This window comes from Panthera uncia, chromosome D4 (genome assembly GCF_023721935.1).
Source record: "Panthera uncia isolate 11264 chromosome D4, Puncia_PCG_1.0, whole genome shotgun sequence".
In the NCBI taxonomy this organism is placed as follows: domain Eukaryota; kingdom Metazoa; phylum Chordata; class Mammalia; order Carnivora; family Felidae; genus Panthera; species Panthera uncia.
In genome coordinates, this window is record NC_064807.1 from 7803058 (window position 1) to 7816161 (window position 13104).

At 40.9% G+C, this 13104-nt stretch overlaps 1 protein-coding gene across 8 annotated transcripts in view; it reads left to right on the forward strand.

Annotated features, from left to right (window-relative positions):
* RFX3 (regulatory factor X3) overlaps positions 1 to 13104 on the forward strand; it is a 286010-nt gene that overhangs the window by 23032 nt on the left and 249874 nt on the right. The window contains exon 1 of one of the 8 annotated variants that reach the window (XM_049633007.1): positions 21 to 12912. The exons of the other annotated variants lie outside the window; for them this stretch is intronic. The gene's annotated coding sequence lies outside the window, so the exon portion shown is untranslated. Of the gene's footprint in view, positions 1 to 20; positions 12913 to 13104 lie in introns of those variants that run through there. 8 annotated transcript variants of the gene reach the window in all.

Consider the following 13104-nt stretch of genomic DNA (forward strand, 5'->3'; position numbering starts at 1 on the left):
CCCTGTCAGTTTCCCTTACCTACCTCTTCACTCCCCCCTACCCCGTCAGTTTCCCTTACTTACTTCTTCACTCCCCCCTACCCCGTCACGGTTTCCTTTACCTACCTCTTCACTCCCCCCTACCCCGTCACTGTTTCCCTTACCTACCTCTTCACTCCCCTCTACCCCATCACTGTTTCCCTTACTTGCGTCTTCGCTCCCCCTGACCCTGTCACTGTTTCCCTCACTTGTTACCTGTGGAAGGAGAACCAGTGTGGAAAGAGACTGATGCTTAGTGCTCAGATTACCAGTCTCTTCCTCTGCTCTGCCATGTTGTGTCACCCCCGCCTGCCCCCGGTCCCGTGGATGGAGGGATGGAGGGATGCACAAATAATCACAAAGAGAATAAAGGGGACTTTCTAGACAAATGTCACTTAAAATTCTAAAAAGTGACCTTTCATATTTATGGTCTCAGATTTTGAGTTGGAATTAAATCTAAAGCTTCCGGTTTAGTACAGGCTCCACAAAGACACTTCGCTAGTGTTCTTTTTTTTTTTTTTTAAATTAATTAATTAATTTAATTTTTTTATATGAAATTTATTGTCAAATTGGTTTCCATACAACACCCAGTGCTCATCCCAACAGGTGCCCTCCTCAATACCCATTACCCACCCTCCCTTCCCTCCGACCCCCCATTAACCCTCAGTTTGTTCTCAGTTTTTAAGAGTCTCTTATGCTTTGGCTCTCTTCCACTCTAACCTCTTTTTTTTTTTTCCTTCCCCTCCCCCATGGTCCTCTGTTAAGTTTCTCAGGATCCACATAAGAGTGAAAACATATGGTATCTGTCTTTCTCTGTATGGCTTATTTCACTTAGCCTAACACTCTCCAGTTCCATCCACATTACTACAAAAGGCCATATTTCATTCTTTCTCATTGCCATGTAGTACTCCATTGTGTATATAAACCACAATTTCTTTATCCATTCATCCGTTGATGGACATTTGGGCTCTTTCCATAATTTGGCTATTGTTGAGAGTGCTGCTATAAACATTGGGGTACAAGCACCCCTATGCATCAGTACTCCTATATCCCTTGGGTAAATTCCTAGCAGTGCTACTGCTAGGTAATAGGGTAGGTCTATTTTTAATTTTTTGAGGAACCTCCACACTGTTTTCCAGAGCAGCTGCACCAGTTTGCATTCCCACCAACAGTGCAAGAAGGTTCCCGTTTCTCCACATCCTCGCCAGCATCTATAGTCTCCTGATTTGTTCATTTTGGCCACTCTGACTGGCGTGAGGTGATATGAGTGTGGTTTTGATTTGTATTTCCCTGATGAGGAGCGACGTTGAGCGTCTTCTCATGTGCCTGTTGGCCATCTGGATGTCCTCTTTAGAGAAGTGTCTATTCATGTCTTCTGCCCATTTCTTCACTGGATTATTTGTTTTTTGGGTGTGGAGTTTGGTGAGCTCTTTATAGGTTTTGGATACTAGCCCTTTGTCCGATATGTCATTTGCAAATATCTTTTCCCATTCCATGGGTTGCCTTTTAGTTTTGTTGATTGTTTCCTTTGCTGTGCAGAATTTTGCTAGTGTTCTGTGAGAGAATAACATTTATCCCTTTATGAAGATGGTTTGTTTCTATTTAAGTTTTCTAACGGTATTTTGTGTATCTGCTATCACAAAAAAAGTGTGAAATATGTATCTTTGATGTTTTTGGCATTTACAATGTGATGTAACTGAAACTGTCCCTCGGATTTATAGAATGTATTTTGAGGTACCTTTTTCAGTATGCCCGATTAGGCATTTCAGAAATTGATTGATCCAGTATTGTACCTTTTTTTTTTTTTCAGTTGGCTTAATACCTTCTTTCAAATTTTTGAATGTATAAATGTGAGTTGCAATAGGTACAAAGTGAACGTGGTTTTTAAGAAGTTTTAAAATATGTTTTGGATTTCTAGTCAGATGTTTGTATCACATTCCTTTTATAAATTTTAATATTAAAAAACTGCTGGGGTGCCTGGGTGGCTCAGTCAGTTAAACAGTTAAACATCTGACTTCGGCTCAGGTCATGATCTCCTGGTTTGTGAGTTCGAACCCTGCGTAGGGCCTGCTTCGGATTCTGTGTCTCTCTGTCTCTGCCACTCCCCCACTTGTGCTCTGTCTCTCTCTCAAAAATGAATACAATAAAAATATTTAGGGGCGCCAGGGTGGCTCAGTCGGTTGAACGTCCGACTCTGGTCCAGGTCGTGATCTCACAGTTTGTGGGTTTGAGCCCTGCGTTGGGCTCTGTGCTGAATGCTTGCTCGGAGCCTGGAGCCTCCTTCAGATTCTGTGTCTCCTTCTCTCTCTGCCCCTCCCCTGCTTGTGCTCTGTCTCATTCTCTCAAAAATAAATGTAAAAAAAATTTTTTTTAAATACTTAAAAAATGAAAAAAAACTGCTTCCTTTGTATATTGATATCCTTTTGACTTTGGCAAAGAAATTATAGGAATCATATAAAAATGTATCTTGGATGGGGCGCCTGGGTGGCTTGGTCGGTTAAGTGTCTGACTTCGGCTCAGGTCATGATCTCACGGTCCGTGAGTTTGAGCCCCGTGTCGGGCTCTGTGCGGACAGCTCAGAGCCTGGAGCCTGCTTCCGATTCTGTGTCTCCCTCTCTCTCTGACCCTCCCCTGTTCATGCTCTGTTTCTCTCTGTCTCAAAAATAAATAAACGTTAAAAAATATTTTAAAAAAAATGTATTTTGGTTAATCTGTCAGCAAGAAGGAGCAATAATGTGATCTTTAATGGCTGTCATTGTGATTTCTTTTTATAATTGGTAAAATATGACACAGAAAAGAATTATAACCTGTAATTCATTGGTGACCTACCCTGATTATGTGATTTATCAGAGAAGCTACAATTTTTTGACAAAAAGTTTATGAAATTTAAAATTCAGGATTCAATAAATAGCCAACATTTATGAAGGATCTTTGATTTTTTTTTTTTGAAGGTGGGTATAGGGAGATGAATCAAATATGATAGCGTATTACAAATTGTAGAAAACTGCTGCGTGCAAAAACGAGGCTTAATTCCATGGATGAGTATGTTATTCTCTATAGTTACATACTCCTATGGTTGCTTTTAAGTATGCCACACTTTCTAATTATTGTGGCTTTGTGATTTTAAAGACATGAGAAACCAGTAAGTACCAGAAGGCTCTTGCCAACAACACTTCTGCTATGGGATATCCATTCTCCTTTAAAAAATTTTTATTCCTTATTTTGCCCCATTGCATTTTAGTTAATAGTGCCTGACAGGATCCTAAGTGTTAATGTAGCCAGTTTAGAACTTGGATTCCTTCAGAGCAGATTTGTCCAGTATGGTTTAAATACTCTTGACTAGCAGCTGACCAACTCTTAAGTAACTGCTTTAAAAATGTACACATCTGTCCACATATACCCTGTGAACAGTAGAACTCCTGAGTAGAATCTGGCTTTAATAACCTCATTAAATTAAATACCCTGTGTGTGTGTGTGTGTGTGTGTGTGTGTGTGTGTGTGTGTGTGTTTTAAGGTTTTGTTCTTCTTGGGAAAAGTCCATTTTTGTTACTTTCAGAAACATTTTCGTAGATTAGGTCCTGCAGCTTTAGAATTAAGTTAAATTTTTCTTATCCTAAATGAGAATCCAAAGTGTTCAAATTCCTTCATTGTAAACGTGAGTCTTCAACTCCTCACTTGGCTTTTACATCATAAATGTTATTGATATCACTGCATCTTTAAGAACGTTTTCTGAGTTGTTGCACGCATGCCCTCTTAAGAATTAAAGATGGATCAAGGAAAGTGATGTTATTGAACATAAAACTTTCATATGTTTCTTTTTTCCACGTGTGAAATGAGTCCCCGTTTCTTTCTGCAGATTTTCTTTCACGTGCTCTCTTTCTAACACACTCTTGTCTCATCCTTTCTGCCCCCTTTCCTCCCATTTGTTCTGTTCTGCTCTGCTTGGCTTTACATTTAGGCTGTTGCAGTTCTAAACCTTCTTAGCCAAGCCTTTATCTTCCTGCCTTGGTCTCTGTTCTTCCGTCAGATGCTGGCCTTCCCACCTCCTGGCCTGCATCAGCTCTCCTTTATTATTGGATTCTTTGTCTTTCTTTTTTGGATAGTGTTCTGCATTCCTCTGTTTGTTGTTTCTTGGTACTTTAGAAAAAATACTTAAATTCCTTTACTCTGCTTCCCAGAGTGTGTAATGAGAAGAAGAAATAGAAACAACTCTTGAAGGACAGGTATACAAGGCTCTTTAAAAAAGAATATGGTAGTGCAGCTGACACTATTTTAAAAAGCGTTCCCAGTTCAGAGTAGTTAGATAGAAGGAATAAATATTGCGATGGCTATAGGGAAGATGTTGCCTGACTTTAACAAAAAAAATCTGTTTTTAACTTAAAGAGGTTGTAGGCAGTATTTGTATAGCCAAAATATCCTTAGAAAATGTTAGAAATATTTTTATAGTTAAGACGATTATTGTAAAGTTATATTATTTGTATTTATCTTTATGGTCTTTGGTATTTTATGGTAAACCAGCTTCATCTATTTGTCTCCGAATACTTTATGAAAAAGGCCTATCAAATATAAGTAAATAAAAGTCAAAAAATTTCTTCTTTTCAAGTAGCTAGAAGTCCTCTCTTACCCGCTGCCCACTTCTCAAATTCCTTTTTACACAATTTGTTAGCAGTGTTTTATTGATAGACTTTTTTCTTCTCATTTACATTCAAGTAATGCCATCTATTTGTAGTGAAATTCTGTGAATAACTTATTTGTTAATCTTTAAAGTTCTAGAATATGCCTGCGATAGGTTTAGAATTAATATAAAGTCATTACTGAGCAAAGGAGTGAAAAAAATTCTCTGTTTTTATAATAAAATGAAATTTGGAACTTCTTCATTTTCTCTATTTTTTTTGTTGTTATTTTCATTTTTTTTGTGGCCCTGGGGATGTGGGGAGAATGCTGTTTAGTTTTTTGCTAACTTAAGTACTTTTGGATTCCTAGGTTTAGTTTGTTTTTCCATTAATGGAATTTATATAAGTACGAGATACTTTTAAATCAAAGTTGAAGGTACTTAGTACTGCTTTTTTATCCCCCCTGAAACTTTCTCTGTTCATTTATGTCCATTATAACCTTTTAGGGGACTATATGGAAATAAAAGCTTGGGGATAGTAGGTGGTATAATTGAAATGTAGACCATAATCTGTTCTTTGTTTGTTTTACCAAATTAGTTAGGGATTCTGAGGATACATTTTGAATATTTGTGTATGTTTAGCGTTTTGTTCCTTTGTGAGAAATCTCTCAGTGTGACTTGTTTTTAGTAGGATGTGTCTTGAATTGTGGGCCGGTCACTCTTGAAAAGTGTTAAGCCCTTTAAGCACACTGGTCAGACTCCGAGAGGGAAGCCTACAGGTTTATCAGCACTCCTTAGCCTGACAGCACAGCATACCCTTCTACGTTGCACAGCAACAGCCTCCTAGCAACCATAATAGACTGAATTTCTAAGAGTGACCAGGCCGGATGTAATAATAAAGCGAGAGGTGCAAACAGTTGTCATGGTTTTCTTTTCACAGTGAGCTAGTCCGATTCAGGGAAGCCTACCCTTTCAAACCTGGGCAAACTTCATATAAAACCGCTACCGTTTGTGCCCAGGCCTTCTGACACTAAAGGAGTAAGACTGCTACCAAATTCAGAACGATACTGGTTAAAGAAACAGGATGCTCAAAATAAAAAGAGGAAAGGATTATCACGTAACGAAGTTTCCAGGGAATTATGTTCTCGAAGACGCTTTAACCATAAACTTAAAATGGAGCTGTGGTAAAACAGCTACAACGAATATGCTTTTTAAAAATCAGAATCAGAGTTGTGTTTTCTGTCTTTGAGATCTGCTGTATTAATTTTTGTAGCCAGCTCTCGGAGTTTTGTTTGTAGTTTAAGTGCATGTGCACATAAACCTGATGCTCGTGAGAACTGAAAATTTACCTTATAAAGACGCCATTTGAACTATACATAAACAGTGTTTTTTGAAATTGTGAATTAATAGCTGACGGAGCAGAGGATTTACCGAAGAAGAATGAAGTGGCAACATGTACAGTCCCCCACAATGACGGGAAAAGTGTCTGTGATATTCCTGAAGGCGTAATACTGTGCTATAACTTTGTCAGCATTTCTCCTGTGTATTCTTGAGTGTGCGTTTGCTTATGTAGCCATGAAAAAGAGATTAATTCAGATGCGTTCATAGCCTGGAACAGGATGCCTCCATCAAAAGAAACAGATCCTCATGGGGCCACACAGCCTTTGACAGCAAGAAGCTGTAAATATACACACACGCTAATACCCTTGATTTGTTCACCTTTTGTGGCAGCGTTTGGAAAAGATTGTTAAAGTGGCAGTTAGAGTAAAGACTGGCAATTACAGTAAAGAGCAGAAATTAGGTATTTGTGACCTATTATATTTCATTAAAAGACTTCCTTATTAAAATGGCACCGCTTACTCTCATTACTTGACAGCTGCCCTAAACAGATGAGAAAATACACAGCTTCAGCTAAAGGTAGAATCAACCTCTTAAGCGAGCGCATGGCGTGGAACCAAGCACGTCGTACACAAACTATTTCTTTTTTAAACAGTAAATTTGCTTTAGGTAGAGATGTTTATCAGTGGTTGAGTGTGGCGTGCTCTTTTGCATTTCTATAATAGTTTACCCGCATTGGCATTTTCCCATCAGGATATTTTAATGCCCCCACCTGACGTCGCACTAGCTTCCCAGTAGAGAGGATCTTCTTGTGAGGCATCAGAGATCCAGGGATCAGCTTGGAGGCTTTTTTCTGCTAACCGATGAATTATTATTCCAATCCAGTGTAAATACTACCTTTAGCAGGCAGAACCAAACTTTTGGAAGTTTTAGCACACGATTATTAATTTCTGAAATGCTACAAAAACTTTTTTAGTTTATGTTTATTTTTGAGAGAGAGAGAGAGAGAGAGAGAGAGCGAGCACGAGTGGGGAGGGGCAGAGAGAGAGGGAGGCAGAATCCGAAGCAGGCTCCAGGCTCCGAGCTGTCAGTACAGAGCCCAACATGGGGTTGGAACCCACGAACTGTGAGATCGTGACCTGAGCCGAAGTTGGACGCTTACGCAGCTTGAGCCACCCAGGCGCCCCTAATTTCTGAAATAGTTTTAATATTTTTACCCCTTAGTAAGCCAGTAGAGTCCCAGTGAGTTTCACACTAGAATTTAGGCATTACTTTCACAAGATGGAATTGTTTGTTTTTCTAGAGAAAACAATCACCATGTGGCCGTGGTTACCTTCCATGATATTTCTGAAGTTTTACTGCCACTTGACATTGTGGCATCCGTATTTTGCATAGCGACCGCATAGCACTTTCTAGAACCGTCCTCTCAGTGATTCTGAATTGTAGTTGAGCCTGCTACACCATCTGACCATTTGTAACTGTGCCCCTGTCTTTTGCATGGTGAAGCCTGCTGATGCACTGTAGTTCCGTCTCTTGAGTGTGAGCTCACAGCTCACTCTTGAGGACACAAACACAGGTTCGTTGTGAAGCTGGCTTGTGGGAAGATCACCTGCCCCAGCTAATCTTGAATATGGAAGTTTGTGAGGACCGTCACAATATTAGGAGAAGGCTGTCGGAGTGCTTGCACGGAACTGTAAAATTTCCACAAAGACCCAAACTGTACCACGTGAGACAATCACATGCCTATTCTACACACACATATATCCATGACTCCTTGCGTCCCTACCTTACAAAATGTAAATACCTGATGCGTATCGTGTGAGGACCGTCAGCTTGCAAAATTGTTAGGCAGAGGCGTGAGTCCTAGTCTTTTGGGTAGAAGAGACCTGAGTTCAAGTTCCCGTTTAGTCATTTGATAGGTAATTATCCTTAAACTTATCCCTTCACTACTTTGATCTCATATTTTTTAATGTAAGTATGGAGATATTGCCTATTCAGTTGGGTTGTAATGAAAAAGCGGAAGACAAAATGAGCTAAGTTAGCACGACAATCTGGAATTTGCAATCCCAGTGTGGATGGTCAGTAGCTCAGTCTCTGGTAGGGTAGGAGGAAGGTTTTGCAGAAGAGGGTGGCTGCTGAAAATAGTAACATGGAACTGGATATAATTAGAAACAAAATTGTTTTCAAAGAGAGCTACGATGCGCTGTGTATTTTGCTAAGTCATTTCCAGTATTGGTCAGTAGAGAGGGTTTTTTAAAACTTTTATGGAGCGACCCCTTTTCACAGAGTCAGATCTGGGGACGTGACCTTTAAAGGTGGCAAGAGCAGCAACTGATAGGAACAGTATGTCCGTCCGGACAGATGAAATACTTATTCCCCGCACAAAAGGTAGAATTTAAAGAATAGAGCACGTTTCTTTATCTTGGTAAATATGTACAGCGATCGTTACATCCTGTAAACATTTAAGCCTCTCTTCAAGTTCTTCTTGCGTGTAAAGAACTGTAAGAGCACACACAAGTGCCCAAGCTTGTGTTAACACTTGACGTTGTTGATCTAGGAGACCTGAAAATGAGTATCAGCTTCTGTTGAGAAGGCAACAGTGGAGTCCCATAAACACCCGATTACTCCTTTTTGGTCTAGCCCTAAAAAATGTTCAACGTGCTCCCCATTGATTTATAAAATCGAGTTTAAGTTTTCACGTATACTGTTGTTGCTAAAGAGACCGTAAGGCATTTAATATAATGAGAAGATAGTATTTTCAGAAGAATAGAAGTGGCTTTGAAATATAATGGTTTGAAGTAGCTAGTGGGATTAAACTGGTTTAGGCAATGGCTATCCTATTTCAATTCTTTGAAGAAGGTAATTTCAGCCTTAGCTTAAGGAGAGGAGGCGGAACAGAACGTGCTTAATGCTTAATGTTGCCTTGATATTTTAAGAGGGAGAATACTGAGCGACTGTGATACTTAGAGGCAGGGGAAAATAGCACTTAAGGGTACACAGCTACAGTCTTTTTATTTTATTTTTTTTTAATGTTTATTTATTATCGAGAGACAGACACAGAGTGTGAGCACGGGAGGGGCCGAGAGTTGCAGAGACACAGAATCTGAAGCAGGCTGTCGGCACGGAGCCCGATGTGGGCTCAAACCCATGAACCGTGAGATCATGACCTGAGCTGAAGTTGGACACCTAACCGACTGAGGCACCCAGGCATCCCTACACAGCTACAGTCTTTTAGACAAAACCACCAGCTGTTACTGGTAGTTTGGTGATTTTAAAACAATGAATTTTTTTTTCCTGAGCATGATTTATGTGCTTATATTGTTTTTTGTTTTGTTTTGTTTTTTTAAGTTCTATTTCTTTTCAGAGACAGAGCAGAGAAGGGGCAGAGAGGGGGAGAGAGAATCCCAAGCAAGCTCCATGCTGTCAGTGCAGAGCCTGACACAAGGCTCGAACTCATGATACAGGGCTCGAACTCATGAGCCATGAGATCATCTTCAGGTTTTAAATTTCAGAGCCAAATGAAATACAATTCTGTTCTGACAGAAGCCGGTTTTTTGACATCCACGAATATGTAACTCTGACTTATCTTGTACATAAGGTACAATTGTCCACTTGTAAAAATGTAGAACATAATTGTACCTTTTATGTTTAATTGAATATTATGTCCAGCTCAGTGAAGATTCATACATTAGCTTCATAAATACTCTCTTTGCATAAAAGTTTTTCTCCTACAAATGAAGACGTTTCACTTGCTCTTTTTCATGTTATCTTTTTTTTCCCCTTGATATTCTTACTGCTTTGAGTTGTTGAATTGGGGAGCTATAGTATGTGTACGTACACATTTATATACATGTGTATGTAAATATACACACATAGGTATGGAATAGCATACACTTGCTTTTCAGTACAGTCTCAAGTTAGAATTACTCATGTGGAGATAATTGCTAGGTGAGAAAAACTAAACTGCAAGACTAGTCTAAACTCTCACTACTGGTAAGGTCTTTTCACATGAACGTGTTTTATGCAAACTGTATACTGTACATAAATGCTGCTCTACATGTGAACAGAGGACGCCTAGGGTCACCAACCCCAGGAGGTCCTTCCTCTTAAAACCATGTGGATGTGAGGCTGCATTTTCTTAATACACTCAACCCAGACAGCAGATTGAGTAGAGAAGTCTACGTGAGAAGCCAATCGTCTTCTTGTTTAGTTTTTTAGTTTTTTATTTTAATGTTTTTATTTTTCAGAGAGAGAGAGAAAGAGAGAGTGTAAGCAGGGGAGGGGCAGAGATGGTGGGGGGTGGGAGACGACAGAGGACCTGAAGCGGGCTCCATGTTGACAGCAGAGAGCCTGAGGCAGGGCTCAAACTCACAAACCATGAGATCATGACCTGACCTGCAGTCAGAGAGGTGCCCTGGGAAGCCAGTTGTCTTCTATTGAGCAAGACGTTAAAAGAAATTTATAAAAACAGAAAACAGGGGCGCCTGGGTGGCTCAGTCGGTTGAGCGTCCGACTTCAGCTCAGGTCACGATCTCACGGTTCGTGAGTTCGAGCCCCGCGTCAGGCTCTGGGCTGATGGCTCGGAGCCTGGAGCCTGCTTCCGATTCTGTGTCTCCCTCTCTCTCTGCCCCTCCCCCATTCATGCTCTGTCTCTCTCTGTCTCAAAAATAAACATTAAAAAAAAATTAAAAAAAAAAAAAACCAGAAAACAATGCCACTGTTCTCATTAATGCATTAATGTTTTTTTTCTTTGGGAAAATTTAGGTATACTTCATAAACATATGTTTATGTTAAGATGTAATGGTTTTATTGTCATTTTCAAATTAATACTGCTTTTCTACTTTATTTTCTAATATACTGACTGGATAGACATAGCTGGTGACGTACCAAAGCTTGTTATTACTAGCTGGAGAGAGTCAACATTGCCCATCTCCTCTTAACTCCGCATTCCACATTCAGATGTTACATTGCTAGCTTGAAATGAGTCATGTTGGGAGTATTTACACTATGGAAATGAGCAAAAGCTACAAATCTGGCTCTTTTGAGGGGTCGGAAGGGGGAGCTGACAGACATTTATCGGTGCCCCACCAGACAGAACACACAGAAACAAAAGTTCTTTGGGGGTCTCAAAAAAAATTTAAGATCTAAGTGGGTTCCAGGACCAAAAAATCTGCTTACTATAAAAGAACTGGTTTTAATTACTTTACTTTGCAAGTTAACACCAACGTCCATGCTAATGTGTGATCAAAGCAGATTTTTAGCCGGGTGCTCTGCCTTTGGAGGCACTTTACCCGTCTCTCCTGTGCTGCCTTCCAACGAGAATAACTCCATGAAGCGATTTGAAGTCTATAAAGAGCCCTGTCCTTTGTGGTTCCCCCCATGACGAGCACACAGCTTAGTTACCTGTGGACTGATTCGAGACCATCAGTACTATGGTGACTCAGAAAAATGGAGACAAGGTTCCGGTCTGGAATAATTTTAGAGAAGTCTTCCGGAAGGAGGGTAGACATGAGATGGATCTTGAAGGGTGTATGGGTGTATTGCCGTGAGGAAGGAGTTAAGCACGTGCTAGAGGTAGAGGCAGATTATCTTGGTGTGAAGAATTTCTTGGGAAATAACGAAGCAGATAGAGTGGAATGGAAAATCGGGCGAAGGATTTGGAACTTAACCGGACAGGGCGTAACCAACCAGCGTTTACTTTTACCGTGGCTCAAACGTGAAGGTGAAAATGGTGCTTTAGGGAGATTAATCTGGCAGATGTGTGTGGATGAGCAGGGAGTGAGTCAAGCAAGGTAAACTTCTCTTGATCATCTGAAAGGAAGTAGATAGAGTGAAGAACCTGGCCTTTTAATTCCGAAAGACGTTGGTTAGAATCCTGCTGCTGCTCTGTGACTTTCAATTCATGGATAAAAATGTAAAACTATGCAGATGTAATAGCCAGTGGGGTTGTAAGTAACACGAAGAGCGTGGACGAGTTGAGTATCGATTAGATGCCAGTATGGTGCCAGGACTTTCAGTGAGAGATACTGTTTATGCTCCTTTTACTGTTACCACCTCCGCACTACTGGCATAATAATCCTTGTTTGATGCGTTATAATGAAGATTGGAGCTGGAGACCCATTATTGGAAATGAGATGTGGAAACAGGCCCAGCCCTAACCCTTATGGGTATAAGAATACAAATGGAAGCTCACTCATTGTGTTTCTACATACTTAAATGCGGCGGATCCGCTGTTAGGTAAAATATGCTCTTACCTCATAATTTGACCGATACAACTTTATAAGGTGACGGATGACCATTTAGAATTCTCAGTTTTTCGGGGTGCTTGGGAGGCTCAGTCAGTTAAGCGTCTGACTTCGGCTCAGGTCATGACCTCACGGTTCAAGAGTTTGAGCCCTGCATCCCACTCTGTGCTGGCAGCTCGGAACTTGGAGCCTGCTTTGGATTCTGTGTCTCCCTCCCTCGCTGCCCCTTCCCTGCTCGCACTCTGTCTCTGTCTCTCTCTGTCTCAAAGATAAGTAAACATTAAAAATTAAAAAAAGAATTCTCAGGGGTGCCTGGATGGCTTAGTCGGTTAAGTGTTCGACTTCAGCTCAGGTCATGATCTCGCGGTTTGTGAGTTCGAGCCCCGTGTCGAGCTCTGTGCTGACAGCTCGGAGCCTGGAGCCTGCTTCGGATTCTATGTCTCTCTCTTGCTCTCTGCCCTTCCCCCACTCATGCTCTGTCTCTATCTCAAAAATAAACATTAAAAAATTAAAAAAAGAATTCTCAGATTTTTTGGTTTTGTTCTAGAATATAGTGGCAAAGGGAGGACTGGCCTTCTGTCACCTCGTCCCTGTCCTGCAGTCTGCCTCCTCCTCCCCATCTCCTAGGCTCTTGGCTGTAACGTGTCCACGTGCCCTATTCCTTGCAAGCTATGTATTGACTACCTCTTGGGTCTGGAGGTGGGTATGCCCGCCTCTCCATCTGCCCTGGGGCCAATAGTCCAGGGCTCTGCGAGGGGATCCGACTCCTGGAAATTTGCCAAGGCAGAGTCCAGAGGAGTCAGAGAGCATGGACCTGGGCTGGGCAGATTTCTCATTTTATGGGGAAGATCCCAGGGAAGTGGCCCCTTTTGCCTGGGTAGTTATCCAGCG